This window comes from Antechinus flavipes, chromosome 1, assembly GCF_016432865.1.
Source record: "Antechinus flavipes isolate AdamAnt ecotype Samford, QLD, Australia chromosome 1, AdamAnt_v2, whole genome shotgun sequence".
Classification (NCBI taxonomy): Eukaryota; Metazoa; Chordata; class Mammalia; order Dasyuromorphia; family Dasyuridae; genus Antechinus; species Antechinus flavipes.
In genome coordinates, this window is record NC_067398.1 from 462,995,331 (window position 1) to 463,005,464 (window position 10,134).

Sequence of the window (10,134 nt, forward strand, 5' to 3'; positions counted from 1 at the left end):
TTCTTTCTTGATTGAATCTTTGTTTGACTTTATCTAAGATAAATAATTAGTACTCCTACTTTGCTTTTTCTATTAAATTCTACTCCTGATCCTAGCACTATTTATTTCTTATCCTATCCCTGATAACTCTTTTATTTTGATTTTGTTCCTTAACTTGTCTTGCTATTACTTAACCTCCCCCCACCCACTGATCCCTCCCTTATCTCCTCCTCCTCCTACCCTTTCCTTCCCTCTTTTTCCATTCCCATTAATCTAAACACTTTTTAATACCCCAACTTTATTTTATGCAGCCCTTTCCCTGCCTATATCCCTTTCTATTAATCTACACACATTTTGGTACTCCACCTTATCTTTTATCCATTTATCTACACACCTTGTCCTACAGAAAGGCCTCACTCTTTAAGTTCATCAAGTTGATTAGATATTACTATGTTTGATCCTCAATTTATGCTATTTATGCTAAGGGATTAAAAAAAAATTCTTGTTGGATTGATTCTGGATTACATTTCCTTTAGCACTATTCCAAATCTCTTCTCCTTTATCTTCATACTTCACCTCCCATTTTATTTGTATTCTTATGTTAAACTGTTTTCTTCCTAAAACAAAGTTTTCCATTCTTCTGTCTCAGTTTCTTCAGTTGCTTCACCATCTGGCACAATGGAATACCTCTCAAGGTAAATGATCAGATTTATCTCATTTGGATGTTACTGAATGATTCCTCTCAGTTAAGAAAATCAAGGGCATTCACCATAAATTCCATCTTCACCATTCACTATACTTCATACTCTTCCAATATTAACTCAATTTCTCATCCTTTACCTCAATATTGGATGAAAAAATGATCCTTCTTCTTGCTAAGGATAATCCTTCTACTAGTGTGTTCTTAATATAACCTTTTTTCCTCCCCAATTCCTTCAATTGCTTTTTTCCTCCTATTCCCTCTTTTCTTCCTATCTTTAATCTTTCTTAAGCTCTTGACCCCTTCCTTGATCCCTACAAACATACCCAGGTCTCTTACCATACTTAAAAACTTTCCCCCTCTCTCATTTTACACCTTCCTTTCTTGCTCCTTCTGTTTACTCCCACTGTAACTTATTTCTCTCTTCCAGTCTGTGGCTATTCATGGTGGTAATTGGGGTGTGTGTGTGTGTGTGTGTGTTTGGTTCTCCTTTTTTCAACTTCATTTTATGTCCTTCATGTGCTTCACAAAATATGTCAGAGTTTCTGATTGTGGAACTAATCATAGGGAAATTAAGTAATGTCAATAAATGGAAAGAAGGTCCTATTATGAAGGTGAACTGCATTTATTAAACCACTGGGGGAAAAATATAAGTATATATTTAATATGCCAGAATCCCCAACAGCCTCAAAGGTGAGGGGAAAAGTCTGGAATTCAGACCTATTTTCTAAATTTCTTACAGCTAATTGTCAGTTGGTTAAGACATTGCTTTATTTAGAAGTCACCAAATTATCTGTACTTCAAAATGATTGAAGGAAATTTTAATTAAGGGGGGGGGGGGATCTGCAACGTTCCTTCCACTAAGGCATATTTCTTGACATCTAGCATATAGAGGTTGTTTGAGAAATGTTAGTTGAGTAAATTCTCATCATGTGTTGGTAACTTTGATGAAAAAGATTCCAGAACTTTGGAAGGTATTGATCCTAGGGAAGGCTACAATGTGAGGTATGTACACAAGGCAAGATATATTAGATTTTATTGGTAATGTCCCTATTCTGATGAGAACTGATGAATATTTAGACCAACCATGTTATGTAATCATCAACAGAATTAAATTTTGTAGTGATTCATTGGCAAGATAGGGCAAGAACCCAAGGATTTGCAAGGTTAAAGTGCCATTTTTGGGGATATTTATCTTTTGAATAAGACATATGAAGAAATCATTGTAAAAAATGGACAAGTGATTGGTATAAAATATGAAGGAGAGATTGCTGATGCTAGTCATGTAAAAGAAAGGTAAAAGAAGTAGGCCAGGTAATCAGAGTTATCTTTCTCCTAAATCATCCAATTAAAAACATAAATGATGTCAGCTCTTTTCAGATCATCATTCCATAGAGCTAGGTTAAACTGAAATCAGATATTTACATTTGCATGATTTTTTTCTCTATACAATATGACGGCATAAACAAAATATATTGCCACTATTAATACTGTTGTAGAAACCAGAGAACTTGAGCAAGATATCAGACCGACATTAGAGCACTAATTGATCAGAAATTTGTTAGCATCAGTGATTGCTATATTCCAACTGATTTGGGAGCAGAAAATCAGTTCTTCATTTCCCACATTTATGGAGCTACAATCATTTGAAACAACTTTTGATGATATTAAAGATATCTTTTGATAATATTAAAGATATCTACAAGATGATGGCAGGGTCTGAGTGTGACTGATTTCTCATCTGATTGAATTACTTTGGGACTTCTCTGACTCCATTGTACTTCAAGAAAGCTCACTATTGGTATAATCTCATCATCCTGAGTACTTCAATTTACCACCATTCTTTATCCCTTAGATTTGGGAATGATGAACACCAAATTCTTCTTTTTAGGAAGGTGCTCAGCTCAGAACATCTCATTTCTAACCTAATTGAACACAAATTTGAGACTTCTCTGGCTTTTCCATCATGTTCCAAAGTCTGATATTTTCCTGGCCCCCTTTCTCTCTTCTGCTTTTCAGCTTCTTTTTGTGTATTGTCTTCTTCCATTCAAATGTAAACTGTTTGAGGGCAGGAAATGTGTTTCTTTTTTAATATTTGCATCTCTAACACATAGCACATTTTCTGGCACATAGTAGACAATTGACAAATGTTTATTAACTGAAGAAACAAAATAAATATAATATTTATGGGGAAGGCTAATAATAATAACATGTTAATATCTAATTAGAAAAATTTAAATTCCAGCTAATACAATTATATAAAAACTTAATGAACATTATATGAAATCAATATTATAATTTTGTAACTACTCCATTTACCTTCTTTTTCTTTTTCTTTTTTCTTTTGACAGAATCACCAAATGGGTGGATGAAGGGAATGCTGGAGATATATTTTTCTTAAATTACAGGATATGAATTGATAAAATATCTGAAAAGATGAGAACTAGATAGATTTAGAACCCTAACCCTCCACTGCAATCTTCCCCTCCCCACCACAAACATTGAAACAAATCAGGAAGGAGAAAAGCCAAAGAGAAGACAAATAGTTAAAAAGTATACAAAAAAAGAGAAAATAAGAAAAATCCAATGAGGATATCATTAACACATAGTATAGAAGAACTGAATGAGCTAAAATACTAGGATCAATAGAGATGAAAAAGAAATTTCTCAAAACATCATGAGAAACATACTCTGGTTGATAAATGACATGTTTCTAGACATTAAACAGGAACTAGAAATGCTAGGAGAATCAGAAAATATAATAAAAAAAATAACCAAAGAAAGCAGAAAATAAGATGAAATTCAGCGAGAACTGAGATTTGAAAATGAGAGGAAATAAAAAATAAAATTATGAATTTAGTAGAAAAACTGAACTATTTACAGAAACAATAATTAGCAACATTGCAAGAAGGGAGGGAACATTATTATTATTATAACCTGTGGATGAAAGACTGCGTCAGTCATTTGACCTTTGGTTAGCATTGGGTAGCAAGACACCCAAGTTATGTTTTTGATATATAGGCCCAGTTGCCATTATATAAAAATCTTAATTTTTGTGGGGGTTTTGTTTTCAGTACAATAATAATGATTTTATATTGTTATCCCTTTGTTTCACTTTTAGGTTAGTAGCTCACTACTTAGACATAGTAATCAATCAATCAATAAACATTAACAACACTTCTGAGTTCTATTCCCCGTGCAATAGATCTCTTTCAATTCCCTTAGATACCAAAGAAAAATCTCATGGATTGTTTTCATGTGTTCCTTCCCTATACCCCCTTCCAAATCTAGTTGTATTTCTTCCACTCACCTTGTAAATTCATAAGATTGATGTTCACTTCTTGAGGCCCTAATTCTATTGTCACACAGTTCAGATAAGATCCATTAAAAGTATTTTTGCTATCTTTGAAAGGAGGCTTTTCCATTTGGCCTATATACAGGGTTAAATTCCCAAACTTTTACTCTTCTAAATTTGGTTTTCCTTATTCTCTCTCCAATTCTGTTCCAAAACAAAACAAAAACCAAACCCTGAACCCAAAACAAACAGCAATTCTTTAATCTCCTTCTTCTAGTTTTATTCTTATTTATACTTTTCACCAATATTTCTCCTTAATCCCTAAATTATATGATATATTGTTCTCTTTATAATATTAACATTTTCAAAAGCTACATAATATTTTAAAATTGTTATTAAATTTAGAATAAAACCGGGGAGTGAAGTATTTCTTCATAATAGAATAACTATATTTGAATCTTAATGATACTAATTTTGAAGACTTTGTTATTTGAATTTGTTATATATTCATCTGTATATTGGTATCTAATTTGTTTTCAGATACAATTCCATTTTAAAAGGCTGACTAGGACATATCCACAACCTTATTAAAATGGAAGTTTATCGTTATACTATATAAAAATGGTTACATGGCATTATTTAGTTATTTTTAGTTTGTTTACATCATGCAAATGTTGACTGTATAACATATTTGCAAATGGAAAACTGGACATCTTATCCTTGCTGACTTCCTCTAGATTTGAGTAAGTGATATTTTGCTAAAATTGGCCATTTTGCCAATTTAAAGTAGAGGTAATTTAAAGAGTTAATACTGTTAGGCTTGCTTCCTTCCTTCCTTCCTTCCTTCCTTCCTTTCTTTCTTTTCTTTCTTCTGTAATTGAATTTGAATGTAATATTAGGAAAACAGTTTTTTTTTTGTTTTGAAGTAAAATTATGTCCTTGAATCATCAATATTTGGGGGGCAGGGTAGATTGATGTAATTCTAGTTCAGTATCCCTTTCAGAGATGAGAACAAAATGGCCAACTTTGAAATCCTTTTCCTAGTCCCCTCAAGACAGAAATTACAATCTCCCTTAGAGAGGGGTCAAACAACATTCTAGCGATATATATCAATGCCTTCAATGAACTATATTTAGATAACCCACATAGAAACACATAACTTTATAGGGAAAACACACACCTTAAATACAAATATTCATTTAGCTATTGGTATTCTGTGAAATCTTTGTTCAGTTATCCAGTGAATTAATTTACTATTGGAAAAACTGACCCACATCCATATTAAATCTCTTATGAGAAATTAAACCAAAAGAAAAAAGTTCACAGGATCATAAATTTAAAGATGGAAAAGGCTTAGGGATCATTTTATCAGTGAATCATTTTATTACAGAGTCTTGGAAAGGTTAAGTGAATACAGGTAAGGTCATAAGCAGCAAAACCAAGATTCAAACTTAGATCTGGCTTTGAATTCAACATACTGTCAAACATGATGTTGCTTCTTGTAGCTTCCTGGAACAATGGTAGAGTTTGTTTCCTCTTATTCCCAAAGGTGATAAATAAGAAACATGTTTCTTATGGAACATTATAAAATTTTTGCAGTGTAGTGGATAGAGAACTGGCCTTGAAGTTGGGAAGGTCTAGGTTTAAATCTTACTTCTGACACATATTAGCTTTGCCTTCCTGGTCAAATGTTGATCTCCAAAGGCCCCAAATTGGTTAGCGTCCAGGTTGAGGAGATATTACTGCTGATGGATGGTAAGGCCCTTCAGATGGTCTTATTTTGATAACATTTTGATGATTGAATCAAACTCCATCACATTGCAGAGCCTCCTGAGAGGAATCTAATCATTCAAAGGGATTTGACCTGTCCATCCACACAAAAAGACAAGTAGATCAAAACTTATTGCCCAGAGGCAGCTAGGTAATGCAGGCAGTTAGGTAGTGCAGTGGATAGAACACTACCCCTGAAGTTAGGAGGACCTGAGTTCAAATTTGACCTCAGACACTTAATTCTTCCTAGCTATGTGACCCTGGGCAAGTTACTTAGCCTCACTTGTCTCAGGAAAACAAAAACTTATTGCTCATATTTCAGCATTTATTTGGACAAGCTTTAAAGCTTCCTCACTGTTATATATACCAGACATAAATATAGATGTATAATAAGCAGGGTTTCAAGTTGAAAAGGAGAATGGGATGCATTACTTTTGGGAAATTGCAAAGCTGTCTTATGGATACCCTAACCTTCCCATGAAATCAAAGGTCCCTCTTTTCATTACTAATATTTTCATCACCATTGCTATGTCACTGAGATTTGAAACCCATATGCATCCCTAAGAATTAAATATAATTGTTACACATTGCATGGCTGGAAGAGAAGATGGTGATGTAGCAAGAATGAGGAAGGGCAGGTGTACAACCAGAGAGTTTCATTGGTATCCCTATTTTGCCAAGAGAAATCAAGGAAGGTTTGTAGAATATTTAGTAGTCACCTTGTGAAGAATTTTTCAGAGACCATGGGTGGGTAGGGAAGGATGAGTTGAAATTTGAATCATTAAAAATCCTGAATCAATGAAAAAAAGCTTTATTTGAGCATTTGAATATGTGCAAGCCACTGAGCTAGGATTGGTTGAGGTAGATGAGAAATAGGATGCAAAGACAAAATGAAATACAGTTCTTGCTCTCCACGAACTACATGCTATTGGAAGAAGTTACCCAATGAATTCTTAAGTGTCTTTCATCTTAAATAGCCTATAAATCTACATCTCTTCTTGTTGTGTGAGATTTTCAGTTATGACATGCATTTTTGCTGCTTGAGTTAATTCTCCTTAATTTTGGATGGATCACTGATCCTGAAAAATGATAGGGGAATGGACTAGATTGATTTCTGCAGTCCTTTTTCTGTTTAAAATTATATAAATTTGTGATTTCCCAATGGCTTTCCAGCCATCAATGAGGTTTGAAAATTGCAGGATATGGTATCATGATTCAAGAAGAACCCTACCAAAGTCAGCTTGAGAGGGATGTTTGATCCCAGGTTTCCGGGTATGCTAAGTATCCTGCAGGTGTTATACAAAGGACTTATAGCTTTGGAGGTAAAATAAAATCCTGTTTGTTGGCTAATAGGGTTTGGTAAACAACCAACTTTGTTAAAAGGAAGTAAGTTGTACGGTGGTTGATTGAATCTGAGAGAATGTTTGAAAAGCTCAGTATTTGCTCTAAAGGGCCATTAAATAAGTTTTGTTCCCACACCCTCTGGAGAAAACGATGCTTCATTAAAATGGCAACACGAGGTGTGGTGAAGCCGGTGAAATTGGGATCCCTGAAAAGGCACATTCACGAGATTCCACTTAAAATGTAAAATGGGTGTAAAGAAAATAAATGGACATTTTCTGGAGGCAGCTGAGCAATCCCAAACACAGGCATCTTTGTCTGCTTCTTTAAGAAGTCCACAATGCTTCCTCCTTTTCTTCCTTTTGACTAATCTGTTCTTCTAAAAGGTGTTGAGTTTCTGCCAAGCTTTTTTACTTTGCTCCCTTCAAAAACAGTCCTTTCTTGAATAAGCAACTATCAGCTGTCTCACCTAATGATCCTCTCCCTCACTCCTGACTAACTGACTGCAGGTCATTCCCTATAATTAGCTCACACACAGCACTGCAAGGAGGTTTCCAGGAGCATCAATCACATGGCTGTGAATGTGAGTTCCGTGTGTGGGAATTGGAGGAGGAGTCAGAGAGGGCTATGTAATCTCTCCCCCTTCTAACCTTGTCACATCTGTCCCTGAGATGATGTTTTCTTAGCTACTGATTGCCCACCATCTTGTGTTTACAGAACAGGTTATTCTAGGCACCAGATAAATTATGGGTACATAGCTCCCAAGATACCTCTTCTGAATATCTCCCCAATGGTGAAAAATGCCAAATGAATGTTCCTTGTCTCACATCATGTCCTCACTTTCTTCCAACTGTATCTTGGTTCCAACACCTAATTTTATTTTAAACTAATCATTACGCGAGAATGAATGGCTCAGCATGTGTAACCTTAATGTACATGAAGAAGTTTAGAATGAGAGAGTTTGGCATTCCAGGCTTATCCCCAGTGTCATTGCCTGGCTTTGCATCTTTGCTAAATTATTGAATTCTTTTGTCTATTTCTTTATCTGTAAAATGAGAGCGAAAAGTTGACATTTCATTAAAAAAATAAATTGAACAATCTTTCTGACAGGACTTAAACTAGCTGTCTTGCGAGGGAAGGTCTATGATTCTAAACTCTTAGGAGTTATATTTGAGCTAGGAAAGAGAAGAAGCTAATGGGAGAGCAGGACTAGAAAGAGGTTTTGAAGATTTCTCTTGAGAGGAAGAAGATGAACACAGAGAGGAGGGAGGTGGAGGGGCTTTTCTCCACCCATGGAACAGCAGAGTAATCATGGCAGCAGCAGAGACATCAGCCTCAAATGTAGGAGACAGCTAAATGGATTAGATGCAAGGATGCTCAATCAGGTGACTGTAGTATTGAAAAAACAAACATTAGATACAGAGAAACTGGTGGTCCTTATCTCTACACTTACCTTACTTCATATGGATGTGTTGACACATATTTGTAAAACCAAAGACTATATCTTATTGATTTAGTCTTATTTCTCATAAGCATTGTTTGCTCATATTTGCATTTTCTTGAATTTCTTGAATTCTTTTGTATAAGGTATGAGGGCCCTAAATAACTCTGGTAGTCAACAGAGGAGAGGGACCTTAATTATGGCAGGGTTAGATTTCAACTTTCAAGTCCATTCTTACAGGGTTTTGATCTTTAACCTAGGGCATCATCATGAGCCATTTATATGCTTCCTAACTCTTCCTAACTAATTCAAATGACAGAATTTATGTGAATTTGATACTTTCAAAATCTAAAAAAAATTCGACTTTACCAGTCTATTAGCTGAGATAGCATCCCCTAGTGGTTACATAAGAGGGAAAAAAAGGAAAATTCCAAGTTCTTTTTTTAACTATTACTAATAACATTGATTTTTTTTTTTTAAATCACAGTATTAAGGTTCCTTAGCTTCTTCCTTTTGAGTTTACCTCCTGTGTTACTTACTGACAAAGTATGGGACCGTCTTAGTGAACCCCCTCCTTTTACTGGAAATTTATTGATGTAGTATTCAAGAACAGAATAGGAACTTAGTGAATTTAATGTCTTTGACCTATCAGTTTACATTCCAATTTTCTTATTCCAGACCCAGCTTAGTCTGAGTCTCCCTCTCTTATCCTTTCTCCTATTCCACCTACTCTTTTGCTTACAATCTGTGTGATCTGGAGCAATTTGCCTAAGTTCATTGATCTTTGTTCTCAATTGTAAAGTGCTATAAAATACGAGCTGTTATTCGCATTATTGTTATAATATATATGTATATATATAATATAATATTGGAATAATTGATTATTCCAACTCACTATTCTGATTCAAATGTGGTTATTTTGATGTCTACTAGTTCTTGATCTTCACCTCTCATTCCTATTCTTACTCAGAACCTCGATTTCTAAATGTGATATTTCCCATGAGGGAGAAAAGAATCATGAAGAATTGATTCAGGGATCTTGACTGACTATTTGGACTTCTGACATCCTGTTCTGGTATATGGCCCATTTACTCCAAATCACCCTGGGAAGTGATGATAGAAGGTGATTTGAAATGTTAATGGGCAACAGGTTTCTTCCTGAATATGTCTGGCTACTACTAGAAATCATGTAAATTTTTATAGGCTTAGATTCCCGGGAGTACAGCCAAAAATCTGCTTTCAAAGCACCAGTGACCCACATTACTATATCATTCTGTCTTTGCCTTGAATCCATATTGTAATAATCAAGCCGAGGGCTCTTTAGACCCTCATGAATTTTGCAGAAGTCATTTCAGTAACTTTTATATTTTAAAATAATTCATGTTCCACGTCTGTGTGGTAGGCATAGTTCAATATAGGGTAAAAATCTTATTTCTTTTTTAAAAAATTAAAAAAACTATTTGCTTTCCTTTCCCCCTGTCTCTTAGTGGGCAAGAACTTTTTAGTATTCATTTCCCCTTTCAGTTGGAAGGGCTCTTCCAGTCTGGGTTTTTGTGTACTCCAGAAATAGGTTTAGATTCATGATATACAGGGAAAGAGGGAAAGTGA

General features: G+C 34.7%; 1 pseudogene; it reads left to right on the forward strand.

Moving 5' to 3' along the window:
- Positions 1-1,345: 1,345 nt before the first annotated feature.
- Positions 1,346-2,329, forward strand: LOC127546673 (rab GDP dissociation inhibitor beta-like; annotated as a pseudogene).
- The last annotated feature ends 7,805 nt before the right edge of the window (positions 2,330-10,134 follow it).